This window comes from Lutra lutra, chromosome 10, assembly GCF_902655055.1.
Source record: "Lutra lutra chromosome 10, mLutLut1.2, whole genome shotgun sequence".
Taxonomy (NCBI): Eukaryota; Metazoa; Chordata; class Mammalia; order Carnivora; family Mustelidae; genus Lutra; species Lutra lutra.
In genome coordinates, this window is record NC_062287.1 from 80,417,339 (window position 1) to 80,440,143 (window position 22,805).

At 45.0% G+C, this 22,805-nt stretch overlaps 1 protein-coding gene across 1 annotated transcript in view; it reads right to left on the reverse strand.

The window, feature by feature from the left end:
• Window positions 1-12,863: 12,863 nt before the first annotated feature.
• CCDC34 (coiled-coil domain containing 34) overlaps window positions 12,864-22,805 on the reverse strand; it is a 126,217-nt gene continuing 116,275 nt past the window's right edge. The window contains exon 7 of the mRNA XM_047747281.1: window positions 12,864-12,880. The gene's annotated coding sequence lies outside the window, so the exon portion shown is untranslated. The remainder of the gene's footprint in view (window positions 12,881-22,805) is intronic.

Below are 22,805 nucleotides of genomic sequence, written 5' to 3' on the forward strand. Positions count from 1 at the left end.
ACGCTTGAGAATCACAACAGGCCCCTCCCCCAGAAGATCAACGGGAAACCCAGCCAGGACCAAGTTCACCTACCAAGGAGAGCGGGCGGAATTCCAGAGGAAAAGAAAGCAAAGCACGGAACTCATGGTTTTCTCCCCATGATTTTTTAGCCTTGCAGTTAATTTAATTTTTTTTCTCTTTTTCAATTTTTTTTCTTTTTCTCTTCTTCTGCTAATTTTTTTTAACTTTTACCGTTTTCTTTTTTTAACGTTTTTTAAATAGTTTATCTAATATATATATTTTTTCCTCTTTTTATATTTTTTCTTTATCGGCTTTCTTTTTTTAATAGTTTCTTTTTTTTTTTTTCTTTCTTTCTGAACCCCTTTTTATCCCCTTTCTCCCCCCTCACAATTCGGGATCTCTTCTGATCTGGCTAAAGCATATTTTCCTGGGGTTGTTGCCACCCTTTTAGTATTTTACTTGCTCCTTCATAAACTCTTACCTGGACAAAATGACAAGGCGGAAAAATTCACAACAAAAAAAAAGAACAAGAGGCAGTACCAAAGGCTAGGGACCTAATCAATACAGACATTGGTAATATGTCAGATATAGAGTTCAGAATGACGATTCTCAAGGTTCTAGCCGGGCTTGAAAAAGGCATGGAAGATATTAAAGCAACTCTCTCGGGAGATATAAAAGCCCTTTCTGGAGAAATAAAAGAACTAAAATCTAACCAAGTTGAAATCAAAAAAGCTATTAATGAGGTGCAATCAAAAATGGAGGCTCTCACTGCTAGGATAAATGAGGCAGAAGAAAGAATTAGCGATCTAGAAGACCAAATGACAGAGAATAAAGAAGCTGAGCAAAAGAGGGACAAACAGCTACTGGACCACGAGGGGAGAATTCGAGAGATAAGTGACACCATAAGACGAAACAACATTCGAATAATTGGGATTCCAGAAGAAGAGGAAACAGAGAGGGGAGCAGAAGGTATATTGGAGAGAATTATTGGAGAGAATTTCCCCAATATGGGAAAGGGAACAAGCATCAAAATTCAGGAGGTTCAGAGAACCCCCCTCAAAATCAATAAGAATAGGTCCACACCCCGTCACCTAATAGTAAAATTGACAAGTCTTAGTGACAAAGAAAAGATCCTGAAAGCAGCCCGGGAAAAGAAGTCTGTAACGTACAATGGTAAAAATATTAGATTGGCAGCAGACTTATCCACAGAGACCTGGCAGGCCAGAAAGAGCTGGCATGATATATTCAGAGTACTAAATGAGAAAAACATGCAGCCAAGAATACTATATCCAGCTAGGCTATCATTGAAAATAGAAGGAGAGATTAAAAGCTTCCAGGACAAACAAAAACTGAAAGAATTTGCAAATACCAAACCAGCTCTACAGGAAATATTGAAAGGGGTCCTCTAAGCAAAGAGAGACCCTCAAAGTAGTAGATCAGAAAGAAACAGAGACAATATACAATAACAGTCACCTTACAGGCAATACAATGGCACTAAATTCATATCTCTCAATACTTACCCTGAATGTTAATGGGCTAAATGCCCCAATCAAAAGACAAAGGGTATCCGAATGGATAAAAAAACAAAACCCATCTATATGTTGCCTACAAGAAACTCATCTTAAACCCGAAGACACCTCCAGGTTTAAAGTGAGGGGGTGGAAAAGAATTTACCATGCTAATGGACATCAGAAGAAAGCAGGAGTGGCAATCCTTATATCAGATCAATGAGATTTTAAGCCAAAGACTATAATAAGAGATGAGGAAGGACACTATATCATACTCAAAGGAACTGTCCAACAAGAAGATCTAACAATTTTAAATATCTATGCCCCTAACGTGGGAGCAGCCAACTATATAAACCAATTAATAACAAAATCAAAGAAACACATCGACAAGAATACAATAATAGTAGGGGATTTTAACACTCCCCTCACTGAAATGGACAGATCATCCAAGCAAAAGATCAACAAGGAAATTAAGGCCTTAAATGACACACTGGACCAGATGGACATCACAGATATATTCAGAACATTTCATCCCAAAGCAACAGAATACACATTCTTCTCTAGTGCACATGGGACATTCTCCAGAATAGATCACATTCTTGGTCCTAAATCAGGTCTCAACCGGTATCAAAAGATTGGGATCATTCCCTGCATATTTTCAGACCACAAAGCTCTAAAGCTAGAACTCAATAACAAGAGGAAATTTGGAAAGAACCCAAATACATGGAGACTAAACAGCATCCTTCTAAAGAATGAATGGGTCAACCAGGAAATTAAAGAAGAATTGAAAAAATTTATGGAAACAAATGATAATGAAAACACAACAGTTCAGAATCTGTGGGACACAACAAAGGCAGTCCTGAGAGGAAAATATATAGCGGTACAAGCCTTTCTCAAGAAACAAGAAAGGTCTCAGGTACACAACCTAACCCTACACCTAAAGGAGCTGGAGAAAGAACAAGAAAGAAACCCTAAACCCAGCAGGAGAAGAGAAATCATAAAGATCAGAGCAGAAATCAATGAAATAGAAACCAAAAAAAAAACAATAGAACAAATCAACAAAACTAGGAGCTGATTCTTTGAAAGAATTAATAAGATTGATAAACCCCTGGCCAGACTTATCAAAAAAGAAAAGAGAAAGGACCCAAATAAATAAAATCATGAATGAAAGAGGAGAGATCACAACGAACACCAAAGAAATACAGACAATTATAAGAACATACTATGAGCAACTCTACGCCAACAAATTTGACAATCTGGAAGAAATGGATGCATTCCTAGAGACATATAAACTACCACAACTGAACCAAGAAGAAATAGAAAGCCTGAACAGACCCATAACCAGTAAGGAGATTGAAACAGTCATCAAAAATCTCCAAACAAACAAAAGCCCAGGGCCAGACGGCTTCCCGGGGGAATTCTACCAGACATTTAAAGAAGAACTAATTCCTATTCTCCTGAAACTGTTCCAAAAAATAGAAATAGAAGGAAAACTTCCAAACTCATTTTATGAGGCCAGCATCACCTTGATCCCAAAACCAGACAAGGATCCCAACAAAAAAGAGAACTACAGACCAATATCCTTGATGAACACAGATGCAAAAATTCTCGCCAAAATACTAGCCAATAGGATTCAACAGTACATTAAAAGGATTATTCACCACGACCAAGTGGGATTTATTCCAGGGCTGCAAGGTTGGTTCAACATCCGCAAATCAATCAATGTGATACAACACATTAATAAAAGAAAGAACAAGAACCATATGATACTCTCCAGAGATGCTGAAAAAGCATTTGACAAAGTACAGCATCCTTTCCTGATCAAAACTCTTCAAAGTGTAGGGATAGACGGCACATACCTCAATATTATCAAAGCCATCTATGAAAAACCCACCGCAAATATCATTCTCAATGGAGAAAAACTGAAAGCTTTTCCGCTAAGGTCAGGAAAATGGCAGGCATGTCCGTTATCACCACTGCTATTCAACATAGTACTAGAAGTCCTAGCCTCAGCAATCAGACAACAAAAGGAAATTAAAGGCATCCAAATCGGCAAAGAAGAAGTCAAACTATCACTCTTTGCAGATGATATGATACTCTATGTGGAAAACCCGAAAGACTCCACTCCAAAACTGCTAGAACTTGTACAGGAATTCAGTAAAGTGTCAGGATATAAAATCAATGCACAGAAATCAGTTGCATTTCTCTACACCAACAACAAGACAGAAGAAAGAGAAATTAAGGAGTCCATCCCATTTACAATTGCACCCAAAACTATAAGATACCTAGGAATAAACCTAACCAAAGAGACTAAGAATCTATACTCAGAAAACTATAAAGTACTCATGAAAGAAATTGAGGAAGACACAAAGAAATGGAAAAAATGTTCCATGCTCCTGGATTGGAAGAATAAATATTGTGAAAATGTCTATGCTACCTAAAGCAATCTACACATTTAATGCAATTCCTATCAAAGTACCATCCATTTTTTTCAAAGAAATGGAACAAAGAATCCTAAAATTTATATGGAAACCAGAAAAGACCTCGAATAGCCAAAGGAATATTGAAAAAGAAAGCCAAAGTTGGTGGCATCACAATTCCGGACCTCAAGCTCTATTACAAAGCTGTCATCATCAAGACAGCATGGTACTGGCACAAAAACAGACACATAGATCAATGGAACAGAATACAGAGCCCAGAAATGGACCCTCAACTCTATGGTCAACTCATCTTCGACAAAGCAGGAAAGAATGTCCAATGGAAAAAAGACAGCCTCTTCAATAAATGGTGTTGGGAAAATTGGACAGCCACATGCAGAAAAATGAAATTGGATCATTTCCTTACACCACACACGAAAATAGACTCAAAATGGATGAAGGATCTCCATGTGAGAAAGGAATCCATCAAAATCCTCGAGGAGAACACAGGCAGCAACCTCTTCGACCTCAGCCGCAGCAACATCTTCCTAGGAACATCACCAAAGGCAAGGGAAGCAAGGGCAAAAATGAACTTTTGGGATTTTATCAAGATCAAAAGCTTTTGCACAGCAAAGGAAACAGTGAACAAAACCAAAAGACAACTGACAGAATGGGAGACGATATTTGCAAATGACATATCAGATAAAGGGCTAGTGTCCAAAATCTATAAAGAACTTAGCAAACTCAACACCCAAAGAACAAAGAATCCAATCAAGAAATGGGCAGAGGACATGAACAGACATTTCTGCAAAGAAGACATCCAGATGGCCAACAGACACATGAAAAAGTGCTCCATATCACTCGGCATCAGGGAAATACAAATCAAAACCACCATGAGATATCACCTCACACCAGTCAGAATGGCTAAAATTAACAAGTCAGGAAATGACAGATGCTGGCGAGGATGCGGAGAAAGGGGAACCCTCCTACACTGTTGGTGGGAATGCAAGCTGGTGCAACCACTCTGGAAAACAGCATGGAGGTTCCTCAAAATGTTGAAAATAGAACTACCCTATGACCCTGCAATTGCACTGCTGGGTATTTACCCTAAAGATACAAACGTAGTGATCCGAAGGGGCACGTGCACCTGAATGTTTATAGCAGCAATGTCTACAATAGCCAAACTATGGAAAGAACCTAGATGTCCATCTACAGACGAATGGATAAAGAAGATGTGGTATATATACACAATGGAATACTATGCAGCCATCAAAAGAAATGAAATCTTGCCATTTGCGACGACGTGGATGGAACTAGAGGGTATCATGCTTAGCGAAATAAGTCAATCGGAGAAAGACAGCTATCATATGATCTCCCTGATATGAGGGAGAGGAGATGCAACATGGGGGGTTGAGGGGGTAGGAGAAGAGTAAATGAAACAAGATGGGATTGGGAGGGAGAGAAACCATAAGTGATTCTTAATCTCACAAAACAAACTGAGGGTTGATGGGGGGAGGGGGTTGGGAGAGGGGGTGGCGTTATGGATATCGGGGAGGGTATGTGCTATGGTGAGTGTTGTGAAGTGTGTAAACCTGGCGATTCACAGACCTGTACCCCTGGGGATAAAAATATATGTTTATAAAGCTGTAAAAAAAAAAAAAAAAGAAAAGAAAAAAAAGAAAGGATGAATACCCAAGTTTTGTAGCAACATGGACGGGACTGGAAGAGATTATGCTGAGTGAAATAAGTCAAGCAGAGAGAGTCAATTATCATATGGTTTCACTTATTTGTGGAGCATAACAAATAGCATGGAGGACAAGGGGAGATGGAGAGGAGAAGGGAGTTGAGGGAAATTGGAAGGGGAGGTGAACCATGAGAGACTATGGACTCTGAAAAACGATGAGAATTTTGAAGGGGTGGGGGGTGGGAGGTTGGGGGCACCAGGTGGTGGGTATTCTAGAGGGCACGGATTGCATGGAGCACTGGGTGTGGTGCAAAAATAATGAATACTGTTATGCTGAAAAAATAAAAAATTTAAAAAAAAAAAGCAGCAATAATAGTAACCCATCTCACAGGCTGTTGCGGAGCTCATACAAGCACGGACACATAGTAAGGGCTCAATAAGCTCTAGGGACTGTTAATACAAGTCAATGTGACAACACTTCACTGAGGTCTCATCTAATTTCATTGCACAAAAGAAGGAACTGAGGCAGGCAACCATTACTATCCTGCCCACGGTCACATCGCTCATTGGAGGCAAGGCCCGGATGAGAAAGGAAAGTCTCCCGATTGTTCATCCAGGGCTCCTCCTGCTCACTGGACCGAGAGGCAGAAGAAGCAATTAAGCCGTTGATGCAAGGCGTAATCTCTCCCTGCAGTTCGCCCTGTCACATGAACCACGGTGAAGTCACCACAAACATCCATTTATTTATAAACCTACAACGTTAACCTCTTCATTTAAAAGCCTCTTGGAACTGGCTGGTTAAAAGCAGTTCAGATTCTGTCAGAGAAACAAGCTCACACTGACATCTTGTCTCCATATGCCTTTAAAACCTGTTCAGAGCCCCCTAATCCCTCACCGAGGGACGTTCCCCCACACTCCCTTCTTCTAAAGTTTCTACCGTTGGGTGTGGATATTCTCTGAAAGCTCTCTCTTTTGAAAAATTCCCGTGCTTTGAGTCTCGGCAAACTCAGGGGGAAGTGACTGCAGCCAGAGGTTTCAACATTCACATAAGCTCTTAATCAGCCCTCCAGTTCATCACTGGGTGATGTCTCAATTACACCGCTGTCTGGGAGAAGGAACGGGGTCTCTGAGTCTGCTGTTCTGATTTAGAGCATGCAGAGGAGCCTTGGAAAATGGGCTCTGTGAGGGGTGACTGAGCTTTCGGAAGAGGTTCCAGCTTCTCGCTTTTTAAGAGTTTAATCCTGCACTGCGTTCTTGTTTATTCATTTAGTACATATTTATTGGTTTCTATTATGGAAACCAGACTAAGTGCCAGAGATCCGATAATAAGTAAAGCAGATATGACCTCTGGTTTCATGGATCTTATGCTCTAAATGGGGCGACAGGCACTAATCAAAACGAAGAGGGTATGAGACAGGGGAGGGGCACATACCTGAGCACGTCTGTGTCGGGGAAGGCTTCCCCTATTTTTTTTTTTATAAAGATTTTTATTTATTTATTTGACAGAGAGAGAACACAAGTAGGCAGAGAGCAGGCAGAGAGAGAGGAAGGGAAGCAGGCTCCCTGCCGAGCAGAGAGCCCGATGCGGGGCTCGATCCCAGGACCCCGGGATCATGACCTGAGCCGAAGGCAGAGGCTTAAACCACTGAGCCACCCAGGCGCCCCAAGGCTTCCCCTCTTAAAGGAGTTTCTGTCACATGTGATCGAAGGTTTAGGAGTGGAACCTCTAGACAGAGCACATACATGCAGGATAGATGAAGTGAAGAGAGAGCAGAAAAGATGAAGACAGGAAAGAAGCCTGTGAATTAAGGTCATCTTTGTTCTAGAGCAATGGGAAGATGCTGAGAAGCTAGAGCCACTATACCCAAGGGCATCACCATCTGGGGTATTAGAAGATATTTTCCCATGTATTATTTCTCTTTCATTTTATACTGTGTTAATGGCTATAATTTTTCTAACCCTGTACTTTCTATGCTATTTACATTACATATATTATCTCTGTTAACCTTAACCTTAAGCGATAAGGAATGGACTATCATTATGCCCATTTTACAGATAAGAAAAGTGAAGTTCCAAAAGGGCAAATCATTTGCCCAAGGTCACACAGATGAAATGAGATGAGATGAGGTGAGATGAGTGAGATGAGATGAGTTGAGATGAGATGAGATGAGATGAGTTGAGATGAGATGAGATGAGATGAGTTGAGATGAGATTGGAATCTGGGTCTCTCTGACTCCAGGTCCAAGTTTTTAACAGCAGGGAATATTGCAAGTTCCCTGCAGGCAGGAGCTGAGTCTTTCTGATTCTGCTTGGTTTGTTAGTGCCGCCAGTGCCAGTCCACCCCCGGAGCTCACTGCAGGTGGGTGGGACAATTCACATCCCCCCGCTTCCTGCCCATCCCCACCTAATCACCGCGGACGCTTCTGTAACGCTGACCACACACCAGGCACACCTAATGGATGTTGACTCGTTTTCATTTTTATCCCAATCTATGAACTGGGTACTATCATTTTCATCCTCTGCATTTCGTGGACAAGAAAAGTGAGTCACGGCAAGGTGAACAGCTTGGGCAGAGGACCCACGTTAATAAGCGGCACAGGCAAGCTAGAGCGCACCAAGTATGACCACTAGAGGGGATTCTTCCTCCCACTCTCCAGCCATCAGGACCTCCTTGACATTTCTTGGGAAACGTGCATTCTCTCGCCTCCAGCCTTCAGAGATGCTAATACCTCTTCCTACACGCTCTCTCAGCCCACAGACTGACTTCATCTTCCCTTGGGCTCTGTCCTGTCTCTCCTCCAGGACTCTTGGTCGGGGTCCACTGGCCCTGCTGTTCTTGCCCCTGACAGCCCTCAACTTTCCAGCACTCACCCAATAAACCGGGTAGTCAACTGGTGGTCCCCCCCACACCTCCCACATGGGGCGGGGCCCACGTTGCCAAGTCCCAGACACATCCACAATGCTTGGGACTTGGCAGTAGCTCTATCATTATTATGAAACGAGCAGATAAATACATAAGTTAATGAGTGAATGCTGAATGATTCTTTTCTGTACCCAATTGTGCATAGCACATAGTAGGCCTCATTCAATATTGCTGAATGAACAAGTGACTGTATAGTCTGATTCCAGAACTTATTTTTCCCTTTGGCTTCCCCCGCCTCTTTCTCCTTGTTTGTTTAAAAATCCCAAAGAGGGGTGGCTGGGTGGCTCAGTGAGTTAAGCCTCTGCCTTTGGGTCAGGTCATGATCTCAGGGTCCTGGGATAGAGTTCCCACGTTGGGCTTCCTGCTCAGCAGGGAGCCTGCTTCTCCCTCTCTCTCTCTGTGCCTGCCTCTCTGCCTACTTGTGGTCTCTCTCTCTCTCTGCCAAATAAATAAAAATCTTAAGAAAAAAAAAAGTCAAAAGAAACATGACAGTCCTACAGAGATCAAGGATGATGCTGTTGGTTAACAGGAAGGATAAAGTGAGAATCCGGAATTTTTCCTCCAGCTTCAATGTGGGGAAAAAATATGTGTGTATCCTAAGGTGTGTTCTAGACTCTAGAGCCTTGCTGTTGCCATCTGCCTGTCCCTCCCGAAAGCAGCAGCCCCAGGGGCTCTGCCCCAAGTGGCTGAGGGCCCGCAAGGAGTGAGGAAGCTGGCTGACCTGTGATTGTTCCTGAGCTTCGGGGACAGTGGCTGTTCTGGGCACTTCAGGAAGTACTTGCTCTAAGAGGCCCTTCCGGCTATTGTTGTTCAGGTCGAGCCTGCTGGGCTGGCACTGGGACAGGGTGCCCCTCCAGGCCAAAGGTCTGCCTAGGGCACTGGGGGCAGGAAGGTGAAAGGCGGGGGTTAGTACTTGAGCCAGGAAGGGGTCTTGGGCTCAAGCTTCTCTTGTCTGCAGGCGGTTGAAGCCAGGAGCTGGGTGCCTCCCATCTTTGTGTCTCCTCTAGCAGCGCTGGCTCTGATTAGAGATAAGCCCGATGCTGAGGCTGATAGGGTGGCCAGTGAGAACTAGCTGGTGCGGGGGAAGGAGCCTGGACTTGGGAATAAGGCCTGTACGCTGGCTCCGCCCCTCCCTGCACCCTGGGACACTTCTGAATCTCCTCTTCCTCTTCCTCATCCATAGAAGAGAAAGAATGACCAGCGTGAGAGGTCACAAGGATGAGCTGAGTAAGACTGATGAACCTGTCAGGTACACAATAGCAGTGGGAAAGGCTGGTTTCCTTCCTTCTCCCAAGCAGCTGGACAAGGGCAGGCGGTGTGGGGATGCGGTTGAGCAGCAGATGTCACGTTTCACTGCATTCCTCCCAGTCACAGGCTGCTGACCCAGGCGCTGAGCACTCTCCTGCCTGAATTCTCCCAACAGCTGCCCTGCTTCTTTGCCTGGCCTTGCCCGGGACTCTGTTGGAACCAAAAGCCTCTGCTCTGCTCCAGTCACACACACACAAAAATTTACAGGAATGATGTAATATGTGGCTCTCACAGCCACCAGCCATGGAGAAAGTCCAGACTTCCAGATCTCTACCCCAAATTCATGCCAGGATTGCAAATCTATGCTCTCTTGTTCCCACGAATCCGGGGTAACTCCCATGCCACCACTCCACCCAGCAGCAGCTCTGCCACCCCCTTATCTCATGACAAGGGCCACCAATCCAGCCACAGAATTGGCGGGGAGAGGGGCAGGGAAAGAGTTTGCAAGTCCCTAACCCTGCAACCTGACCCTTAATTATAATAGCAGCAATGCTGACTGAAGACTATGTGCCCGACACTGTTCTAAGCTCTTTGTATTAACTCATTTCCTCTTCACCAACAGATTTTTGAAGTAGGTACAGTTTTTAATCTCCATTTTACAAAAGAGGAAACTGAGTCTCAGGGGGAGCAATATCAGCATTATGGCAGCAGGAGACATTCCTTCATTCTCTCCCCCTTTTTCACAGTAAGTTAAACATCCGCTTGCAAACAAAGATGTCTCAGAATGAGTTGTGGGAACCAGCACCATACGCCAAGGGACTCAGGAGGACTCTCACCCACCTGTGCAACCGAAAATAGGCAGACAGACCTGTTGGGAAGGGCTGTGGAAACTGTCTCAGAGGGCTCAGGGGCTGGCCTGTGGCCACAGAATTGATGTGTTGCAGGTAAGATTTAAACCCATTTCTGCAGCTGCCAAGTCTAGTGTCTTTTGTTTTCCCACCAGGGCACTGATTCCCAAACCAAAAGAAACTGGAAGGCTGGACCCTTTCACAGCAACACCACAGAACAGAATTTCTCCCGGCAGACCTAACTTGTCAAACCCCAAACTAAGTTTGATGAGCAAAGCCCGGGCCTGGGTGTTCTTCAAAGGGAGAGAAGGCAGGGAGTGTGATGCGGTCCGCCCTCTTTCTGCCCTGGGTGAGGAGTGAGATGCTGGACCTGCCACTGTCCCTGTCTGGTCTTCTGGACCCTCACCTATCCAAGCAGCAGATGAAATTAATTTGGCTTCAGACAAGTTCCCTCCCAACACTGGCATTCCAGGATCCCACGTACTGAGGTGGTTTCTCCGTGGTGCCAGGCACTGGGCTGAGTATTACATACAACCAGAAAACAATCGCAGCTATTTGCTGGCCTCTGCTGTCAGTACCTTCCCTGGTCTTAGCTCATTCAATCCTCAGAACAGCCCTGAGACAGGCATGACAATCCGCAACCTCCCCCCCCACCCCCACCCAGCTCCCCTTCCGGCCCCAGGAAGCGGAGACTGGGAACAGTGATACAAACCCACCCCGACTCACCCAGCCTGGCAGTGATGGGGGTGGGATTTGATCTCAAACTGTCTGCCTCCCAAACCCATGTTTTTCATCACCAGACGACTTAGAGTGCCTCGTCCACCTCAGCCAGGGACAGGTGCCAGCAGCAGCACTATTGTTTTTTGCTTATCCCGCTGCCTGTCCATCTGCAGTTGCTATTTTTCCATTGCCATCATCAATCACGGCATGACTTAAACAGGTCAGGGAGAGGGTCCTGCAGCTGCCCGTGTGTGGCTACGGCAGTCCGCTGCCCACAGCCCTTCCTGTTGGCTCCGTGGGGACATGTGCGGAAAGCCCTTTCTTTGAAAATAAACTGATCCAGTTGTGGGGGGAGGGGGGTGTTGTCCCTTTTATTTATTTAGTCACAGCCTCAAGGTTAAACTGGTGGCCCAGCCGCTCTGAGTATTTTCTCTGAGCTGGAAAACCAACTCCAAGCACGGGTGAGCAGGTCGGGAAACTTGAGAATAACACAGACGTCGGGGAAAATTCCACGTGCGGTTGCCTGCGGCGGAAGGGCTGTGTGGCCCAGCGTTCCTTCTCCCCAGGAGAACTTGCAGGCTGCCCCCCCCCCCCCCCCCCCCCGCTCTCCCTCACCAAACCAAGTAAGCAGAGAGACTCTAGGAAGTACTCCAGGCCTGAGGGAGCTGGCTTCTCAGGAAGACAGAGGGGAGGGTGCAGAGGCCCAGGGGCCGCCTGTCTCAGGGCAGTGGGTCATTCAGAAGTCGCACACCTGCACGCCGGGGGCAGATGGCTCTGGCTTGGGCACAAATCCCACTAGTCCCCTGGGTTGTACTGCCCCAACTGCCTACAGGCAGGAGCCAAGATGGGGTTCCTCCCAGTCAGAGGAAAGGTATCCGGCAGGACTTCATCAGGAGGGCCGCTGAGGTGCCATTCTTGGAGGAGCCATCCAGAAGCCGGCAGAGTTGAAACTGAAGAAACTTCCAATAAGAATGCGTTCCTGTGAGGGGCACCTGGGTGGCTCAGTCGGTTAAAGGTCCGACTCTCAATTTCGGTTCAGGTCATGATCTCAGGGCTGGGGGTTGAGCTGCTTTGAGCTCCGCCCTCAGCAGGAGTCTGCTTGGGATTCCCTCCCTCTCCCTGCCCCCCTCACTCACAGCACACGTGCACACTCCCTCTCTTTCAAAAAAAAAGAAAGAAAGAATGGCTTCCTGTGAGGTCATTCACTACCACCAAGTTCACCACGTTGCACTGACTGTGTTCTGCTTCCTGAAAACATTTTCTAACATTCATTTAGAGCTCTCTTTATTGTGTCACAGTGGAAATTGAAAACAAGCAAGCAGTCATCTGTGGGGAAAAAAAACCACTTGAGCAAACAGTGTGGACATGGCAAGAACTCCATTTCTTGCCCAGGGGAGGACAAGTCGTGACCCCAGACTGTGTGTTTTGGCTGAGCTGGTCTCCAAGGGCTTGCTTCGCTGCACGACAACATACCTAAACAGCACTTGGTCCATGTCTATTGGCCTGCAGTCACACTCATGTAGTTTCATTCCTAGGCCCCAGAGAGAGAGAGAGAGAGAGAGCAGGCTTTGGAGTCACAAGTGTCAGATTTCAAATCCCAGCTCCACCATTTTATTTCTTTGTGATCCTAACCTAGGCTTCCTGACCTTGGTTTTCCCATCTCAGAAGTGGGGCTAGTGCTATCTATCTTGAAAAATCCTCATAAGGCTGAAAAGAGATAACGTCTGTAGAGAGCATCTGGCACATGGAAGGTGCTCTATAAATTTGAATCTTTCCCCCTTACTTCTCACACTAGGCAAAGGGAATACGATTAATAAAATTTTTAAAAAGAAAAGAAAAACAGAAGGAAGGAAAGAAAGAGGAAGAAAATCCTTGCAGTTTAAGCCACACTCCCTTCAAGGTTGACTGTGATTCTACCTTCATTTCCTAATCTCACTCCCTGAGCCCGACACCCCCACACTTTGGTCCCTGTGCTAAGAAAATATCTGAAAGTCCTCTCCTCCCCTATGTCTATCAGGACAGCTCATAGGTGAGCCAAGGAGAAGGCTGGGGGGTGTACACCGTCAAGTCCCCCCAGTGCTTTCAGCCACATGTGCACGCCCTTGCTCCATCAGCTGTCTGCATGACTGGGCCCTGCAGTGATGCCCCCATCCTGAGACGCCAGGATAATATCCACCAACATCCCTCCTGGGAGGACCATTTCACATTCCTTCAGAAAGACTCCTTCTCTTTCTTCCCAACTCCACCCCCATCCGAGAAAAGCTTTATCACCACAAAGAACAGTGCTCATTTAGCCAAAGTGATGAAGATTTCAGGATCTGAGGTGAAGCAGCCTCGGTTTGAATCTTGGCTATGTCCCTCACCTGTGTGACCTGGCGTTACTTAACCACACCAAGCAGAGTCATGCCATCTATGAGATGAGGACCGTCCAGTGCATACCTCCACAGGGCTACCACGACAACTCATTGAGATCACTTATTTAAAATATTTAGCACAGTACTTGGAACCCAGTAAATGCAGAATATACAATTGTGTTTTTATGACCTGGCCATTAAAAATTTATAGACCATCTGCATTCCTGAAATTCCAATTTTGCCACTCTACCCAAAAAAAAGTGGTCAGGGGGTGGGGGATGACAGGATAATAGTATTTAGAAAGGAAAATTTTCTCTAAGGCTTTTTTAAAGAAAAGTGAAGCTTGTGGATTGGTCAGGCTTTAGGCATTATATATATCGTCTTCCTCAACTCTTGTGATACCTTTTGGAGTAAACTGGAGGGGTAAGTTGAAGAATAGTTCAGAACAGACTATCTGAGTCTGAACTCTGACGTGGCCACTTAGCTGTGTGAACTGAGGTGAGTGGTTTAACCTCCCTGGGCCAATTTCTCTATCCAGTAAAATGAGAATAGTGATACCTATAAGGTAGTCATGAGGACTAAATGAGTTAATATATGCAATGCAGTAAGAAAAGTGTTATGCACATAGTAACCTTTTACTCATGACTGCTGTAACCTTCTAGAGAACCTGAAAAAGAGGTTCAAGAAGGTTAATTAATTCACACAAGCTCACATGCTGCTAAGTGCCGGAGCAGAATTCAAATCCAAGTCAAACTGATTCCAGAGCCAGTGGAATGCTTATCCCACTACTCTTTATCATATACCTAGCAGGAAAAGAGTTAGGACTTTCTCTGGGTAGAAAGGATGCGGCCAAATGAGAGTCTGGGTGTTAGATACAATGATGGTTCATTTTTAGCAGAAGTAACAAAGACAGAAAAAGGAACGGTTTGGAGAGAGAGTCAATTATATTATGACATCAGAAGCTAACTCTGCAAAATAAAACAACAACAACAACAAAACTGTTTTAGGCCGTATTACCGCCGATGAGTACAATCGGCATTCCAACCAGCTGGAAAAAGCTCTTGTGGTAGAGTTCCAGACACTGTTTAAATTCTGATGCAGGGAGGGGAGTCCTGGTGGTTGTGTGTTTCTGCAGAGCTGGCTTTCATGTGCACAGACCCTCCCCTGGGTCCAGCCCTCGGGGGGGACATCATTCCAAAGCACTGAACCAAATATGCTATGCCCCTCTGCCAGGGCCAATGACCACAGTTCTCAGAACACGAAATCTGGGCTCATGGGGCCCGGCTGGGAGGGCTGGGCAGGGTGGGGCATTCACAGAGTCCAGGCGACTGTTGTTGGCTATGGGATTAGTTATGATTAATTTTTCCTTTTAGCATTTGCTTGAGCATTGAGCGTATATTGCTTTAGTGATTGGAAAAGAAACTGTTGAAACAAAACAGTTAAAAACCACATGTGGTCATCTCTGGGTTGTGGGATTACTGGTGATTTGTGTTTCTGCTTCTTTCTTTTGTGTGTTTTCTGTTTTGCTTCATTTTCTGCTTTGAATGTGTAATACTTTAGGATTTAAAGGAAAAAAGAATAAACGTTATTAAAACTCAAACGAGAATGATTTCACGTGAGTGTGAGCTCCAGCCATGTAGGCTTCCCTGGCTCCTGTCACAACATGTTGAAGGTGGAATGAGGTAAAGTCCTCCTCCCTCGGCAAAGAGAAAAAGCTGCTAAGACGGGGGTGGCTGGCTACCCTCTCAGGGTCTGGGACTCCACCACCACTACCATAATGAACTGTGAGCGCCTCTCTTTTTTTTTTTTTTTTTTTTTCATCATTGTTGCTGTGCTATGGACTTGTCTGATTTTTTTTTTTACCAAGTGGAAAAAAAAATGTGTTTCCACCTGATCAAAATTCATATTTTGTCCATTAGCTCCATCCTTCAAACTAGGAAGGAAATGTTCAAGTTCCCTAGAGAAACCTTTGAGGGTTGTTGATTCGAATGCAAATACCTATGAGCCCCTCAGGGATATAATTTCTGTCAGGAAAGAATAGAATGGGCCAAAGTCAATGCTCTGGGGGCTTCTTGTGTTTCTTCTCTGGAAAGGAAAAAAAAAAAAAAGAGGGGAAGAGAAGGGGAGAGAAAGAAAGAGAGATGGAAAGAAAAAAGGAAGGAAGGAAAGGAGGTAGGAAAGAAAGGAAGGAGGGAGGAATAAAGAAGGGAAGGAAAAAGAGAGGAAGGGAGGAAGGAAGGGGGAGAGAGAGAGAGAGAGAGAGGGTGAAAGAGAAATAATACAAAGAGTGGATGGGGAGGAAGAGGGAGAGGGAGGGAGTGAGTTTAGAAACATCAAGGAGAGAGTGTTGACAATTAGAATGCAATGGGAATATTTAGAACAAAAGGGGCCTCAAAAACTATTCCTTCCACCCCTGTCACTTTCCAGATGAGAAAGCCAGGCCCGGAGAATTCAGTGATTTGCCCATTTCAAACACTCACAGTGATGACAGAAGCAAGATTACAAGCCAAATGTTCCCAATTCCAGCCCTGGCCCACTTTCAATTCAACTCTGCGCACTCTGCCTTCAGGTGCAGGGAGGTATGTGTGACCTACCCAGCCTATTACAAAGGCCTTGACATTTAAAGGATTAAACATTTGGATGATGCCTTGGGAGTATTCCTTCAAAGACGGTTCTCTCAAAAGAGGTGGATCAAAGAAGACGGGTGGAAAGAGGGGTCTGTATCCGTTAGGGTGCTTTCAACTGCCAGCAACAGAGAATCGGACTCAAAGGGGCTTAAGCAATAAAGGAGGTTTTGTTGAAAGCGCCTAGGTATGGCGACCTTCAGGGGAGGCTTGCTCCTGGCAGCTAAATTAAATCACCAAAGATCCAAGTTTCTCTCCATTTTCTTGTTCTGCCTTTGGCAGGGCCATCTTCCTCCTACAGCTCACTCTATTTGGGGCCCCAAGGCAGGAAGTCTCAGGCCAGGTCCTTTCCCTTCCCTGGCTTGGACCTTGATTCCCTGATCTGTCCATTGATGGGGCTGATCACTGAATGAGCTCAAACAGCCCTTGCATCTCTGACTGGTTTTCTCAAAAGGTGGACCATGGGCCGTTTGTATTAGAACTGTTGTTTACAATGTTTGTTTAACCGACCATACAGTTCCTGCACTCTAGCTCAATGCCACTAAACCATGATCTCTGAGGAACACAGGGATCTGTGGTGTCGATGAGCTTGCCTAGAATATCCTTGGTGCCTGCTGAAGTCTGAAAAATATTTGTTCTCAAGAGAGCATAGGACAGGGATTAAACTATGGCTGCTGAGCCAAATTCTGCCTGAGAGTTAAGAATGGTTTTTACATTTTTATTTTTTATTTTTTATTTTATTTTATTTTTAATATTTTATTTATTTATTTGACAGAGAGAGATCACAAGCAGGCAGAGAGGCAGGTAGAGAGAGAGGAGGAAGCAGGCTCCCTGCTGAGCAGAGAGCCCGATTCGGGGCTCAATCCCAGGACCCTGAGATCATGACCTGAGCCGAAGGCAGCGGCTTAACCCATTGAGCCACCCAGGCGCCCCGGTTTTTACATTTTTAAAAGGTTGCCTTTAAAACCAACAAAAAAACAAGCAAAAAAGGGGGAAAAAATAAACTCAAGCAAAGAAGAATATGAAACAGACCTTCCATGACTCCCAAAGTCTAACATATTTACTACCTGGCTCATTACAGAAAACCTCTGCCAACCCCTGGCCTAGAATAATGAGGTCATTGGATGATGGAGAGAAAGGCAGGGGGTGGATCTGGACAGTTTATAGGGATGATGAGGCCAAGAATTCCTGGGAGCAGGAGTTTGCAATGTTCCATCAGCTCCACGGAGAATCAAGAAAGTCAAAAATAAAATGTGCTCGAGTTCTGGAATTCAGTTTAAGAAATATCTTTTCCAGAAGACCTCCTAGAGTCTCTAGTTGGGCCACCCAATGTCGAATATTGAACTAAGGGTTGGGTGGGGGGCACAGTAAAAATCTCAGGAAGAGATGATGTCAGTATGCAACCTCTTTGATCTGACAGCCACCAGTCAGTGGTCTCCCATAACATGGGGAACATTTTGGGGTTAGCTTGTGTGACTAGTTTCTATGCTTTACTTCCAACCATGGAGCAAACACTAATCAGCTAAGGATATGGTACTCAAAGAGCCACCCCAGGTCAGGGAGGTAATTTCCTGGGGCCTTGACCAGGAAAAGATCCCAGGGCTTCTCAATGGGCAAGAGATGCTCTATGTTGGGAGCAATAGCGGACAAACCCATGACTTTGGGAGTCAGACCTAAGGTCAAGTCCTGCCCTTGAACTTACTTGCTCTAAGATTTTAGATCTGCACTGTCCGAGATGGTAGCCACTGGCCCCATCTGGCTATTTGTATTTAAATTCATTAAAATTAAATAAAATGTGAAATTCAGTTCCTTGGTGACAGTAGCCACACTAGCAGTCATTAGTCAACTCACTAACTACATGTGGCTTATGGCTATCATATCAGACTGGGCACATGTGGAACTTTACCGCCATCACAGAAGTTCATGGGACAATGCTGCTATTGGCAATCTTTTCTGGGGGGTGGGGGAGCTTATTTAAATTCCAGTTAGTTAATATACAGTGCAATATTAGTTTCAGGTATACAATTTAGTGATTTAACACTTACATAGAATACCAGGTGCCCAGCTCAAGTGCACTCCTTAATCCCCACCACTTATTTCAGCCCTGCCCCGACCCAGCTCCCCTCTGCTAGCCATCAGTTTGGTTTGTTCTCTATAAGAGTCTGCTTCTTGCTTTGCCTCTCTCTTTTCTCCTACGATCATTTTTGTTGTCTCTCAAATTCCACAGGTAGGCCATTTTTTTTAAAAGATTTTATATATTTATTTGACAGACAGAGATCACAAGTAGGCAGAGAGGCAGGCAGAGAGAGAGGAGGAAGCAGGCTCTCCGTTAAGCAGAGAGCCCGATGTGGGGCTCGATCCCAGGATCCTGAGATCATGACCTGAACCAAAGGCAAAGGCTTAACCCACTGAGCCACCCAGGCGCCCCCTTAGGCAATCTTTGGACAATCACTTTGAAGCCATCCTCTGGCTTTCATTCAACCACCCAATGGCCTCATTATTCTAGGTTCTATTGCCTTGAGGGTAAAATGGTTATCAAATTCCAACCCAAGATTCCATGTGCTCATTCATAAAATAGGCATAAGAGTGTATCTACTTGTCAGGGTTGTTGTGAGGATTACAGGAGGCAGAACGGGTAGAGTGACTAGCACAAAACTTGCCACAGAAAAAGTGCTCATCAAAGGGCCCTCACTGGTATTGGGTGCAAAATCTCCAGATCCGTTACTGTAAGTACTCTCCCATCTTCCTCTAGGGCGGTGGTTCTCAAACTCTAGCATGCATTTAGACTCCCAGTCTCCCAGGAGGGTCCTATCCCCAGAGTTCCTGATTCAGGAAGTTTGGGAGCCTGGTAATGTGCATTCCAACAAGTTCCTAAGTCTTGTTGATGCTGCAGCTCTGGGAACCACATGCTAAGAACCGCTGCTCTAGATAGTTCTTCTTCAGCCATTGCTGCCCCTTTTTGTTAGGGAGTCATTACTTCTTTATGAATACTGTCCTTTTCTGAACATACCTTGCTAAGTTATGCACCTTCCTGCAAAGAGGCTATTCCCTCTACCCCTGAGAAACCTTTCTCTGCATTTTCCAACCCCAAATCAGACTATGATAAGCCTGGTCAATGGCTTCCCCCTCAGATCTCCACCCCATGTTTGTCACTCATCCCTCTGTGCTGTCTCTTACATTTTGCTTATTCTTTGTTTGCTGTGACAATACAGTTATTAGTTTCCCTGACTGTGTTTCCTAAGGTGTAAGGAGATGATCCGCTGCGGTCCCCGGGACAAATTGTTGCGGTATATCAATAATTTCAGATGGTACAGAGGGAAACAAAAAACATGGAGCCACAAAATAAGACAGTCCTTTCCAAACTCCTATTATGTCAAGGAGAGAGCCACAGTCTGGGGCTGATGAGTCTCACCCCTTTGCTAATAACCCTCCAGCTCAGAACCCAAGTAGATAACTCCATCACCATACCATCATCATCGTCATCCAATAATGGTGGCTTAAATCCATGCAGAGCTTTCTGTGTGCCTGCCAGTGTTCTAAGCTTTACATATGCTTACATAAATTAATCCAGTGAATCCTCACAACCCTAGGAAGTAGATAGAATCATGGTGTTCATTTTTGAGATGAAGAAACTGAGGCACAAAGAAGTTACGTGACTTCATCACAGTCGTATAGCTGGGAAGTTTCCAGACAGAGTACCATACATAGGCTCTTGACTACAATAATCCTGGAGTCGATTTTCACAAAGTTGTTCTTTTATCCTTGTTTTATATTTTGGGAAGTATATTCATTTTCTATTTAGCTGGTGATAAAAGCCTCTTTTTTACCTGAAGGAAAGTAGGATTCAGTTGTGTGCTAGCAGGGGGCCAGTTCTTAGATGGAACAGCTGCGACATGGCATGCACTTGACTGAGGTTTGGGGTAACAAACAGATGGTGAGCTTCTTAGGGGCAGGATCCTATTGGTGTCAGTCAGGGTCCAGCCAGAGAACAGATGGCATGCACAAAGACTTCACTGGAAAGAGCATCATGAAGGAGGGCTCAAGGATGTGGGCAGGCAGGAAAAGAGAATGGCAGAGCGTAGTGATGTGCCAGGGACTAGCCAGGGAGGGAGGCTGTAACCCACTGGGAGGGACAAGAGCAGAAAATGGCCTTACCAGATTACGTGAGAGAAATCGCCAACTGCAATGGTGGAAGAGGAGTCACCAGACAGAAACTGGGGCCAAAGGAGAACCAGCTAGGAGTAGGGAGCGGCGACCTGTTTCTCCTCTGTCTAATCTCTGTCCTGCTAGTCCCTGCCACAGATGGAATCCAACAGGAGGCCAGAAGGAAGAGAATGGGGATGCTGGCAATAAAGATGGCCTCCCAGGCACAGGGCAGGGCAGGGGAAAGCAGGGATGAGTATGAGGCAGCCCAGAGAATAATCCGCCCAGCAGCTGCCACAGTGTGGTACACGGAGCAGCATACACAGCGTGTGTGTCTAGGAGTTCCACAAGACACATTTGTTGCTCTAAACTCAACTGAACTGATGGAGAAATTGGTTTTGAGGAAGAAAAAAAAAAACGCTGTGTGCTAAAAGCAACTGGACCCTGGACCTCAAGGTTTCTACTTCCACTTTATCTGGACATATGAATCATTAGATTTCACTGACCTCTTGGAGCTTGAGTCACACACGTGAGGAGCTGGGTTACTGGTACACAGAGTGTTTCAAGGTGTAATTACATCCTCCACCTTGTTAGGGTGTCTAGACTAGATTTCGAGAGCTGGCCCTCGAACAAGTGGGAATTCCTGGTAGAGGCCTTGTCCCAGAGCACACAGGAGCAAATCCCAGAAGCAGCAGGAGCCTTGGCCTGAAGGATGAATATAAAAAGGAAAAAGAGGTACACATGTACAAGTCTCAGTTGGAAAGAGAGTCCTTGGGATGCCCAGGTGGTTCAGTTGGTTAAGCATTTGACCCTTGATTTCCACTCAGGTCATGATCTCAGGGTCATGAGATCAAGTGCCACATCAGGCTCCTGGATGGGAGTGGAGCCTGCTTAGGATTCTCTGATTCTCTCTCTGCCCTCTTCCCTCCCCACAAAGTGCATGTGCACATGCATACACACCTCATGCAGCACTCTGTACATGCCTCATGTAGCTCAGTATATATCTCATAGAACTCAGTTCCAATGCTGATTCCTCCACAAATCTTTTCCTGGTAGTGAGTCTGAGTTAGATGTCCATACTCTGGGTGCTCTCTCTCTCTCTCTCTCTCTCAAATAAATAAATAAATAAATAATAAAAGGAAAGAGAGTCCAGTCAAGCACTGGCAGTAGAAATATGAAGGGATCCTACTGGTACTCTCTAGGAAAAATTTTATATGACCTATTATTGGCAATATTAATAATAATATTTTGCATTTATCACTCATATTTTATGTACTGGACACTGTTCTAGGCATCTTTGCTTAGACTTTGATTCCTCTAAGCTCCACAACTACCTACCTATTGAGGTGAGTAATATTAACCCTGTTTTTATTTTATTTATTTTATTTATTTATTTTAAAGATTTTATGTATTTATTTGACAGAGAGAGAACACAAGTAGGCAGAGAGGCAGGCAGAGAGAGCAGGGGAAGCAGGCTCCTCACTGAGCAGGGAGCCCAAGGTAGGGCTCAATCCCAGGACTCTGAGACCATGACCTGAGCAGAAGGCAGAGGCTTAACCCACTGAGTCACCCAGGTGCCCCGTAGCCTTGTTTTTAAAAGAGCAAAATGAAGGGGTGCCTCCATGGCTCAGTTGGTTAAGCATCTGACCTCCACTCAGGTCATGATCTTGGAGTCCTGAGATCAAGCCCTTGCATTGGGCTCCCTGCTCATCAAGGAGTCTGCGTGTCCCTCTCCCTCTCTCTACCCCTCTCCCTGGCTCATGACTTCAAATAAATAAATAAATAAATAAAATCTTTTAAGAAAAAAGATCAAAATGATGCTTAGTAAGGCAGAGAAAACATGGTTTTATCCACAAGTGATATGTACCTGCCACTGTCTGGTACATACATCAGGGCTGTGTATCACAGCAGCTGTTAAAGTGAGGTTTGTGGAACTCTGGATCCCAGAGCTTGACAGGGGACCCACAAGGTCAAGACAGTATTCATAATAACACCAAGACATTCTTTTTTTCTTCCAATGTATTTACACATTGGTGCAAAAGAAAAGGTACAAAAAGCTGCCACCAAACCATGCTAGTGGCCATTGCATTCTCCAATGTCACCCACTCACAGGAGGAAAAAAAAAAAATGTCGTTTCACTTAAGCATGTCTTTGATGAAGCAGAAAAAAATTATTAATTTTATTAAATTTCAGCCCTTGAACACATGTCTTTTTAAGATTCTGCATGAGGGGCAACAGGGTGGCTCAGTCGGTTAAGCAACTGACTCTTGATTTTGGCTCAGGTTGTGATCTTCTGGTCATGCTCTCAGGGTTGTGAGATCAAGCCCACACTGAG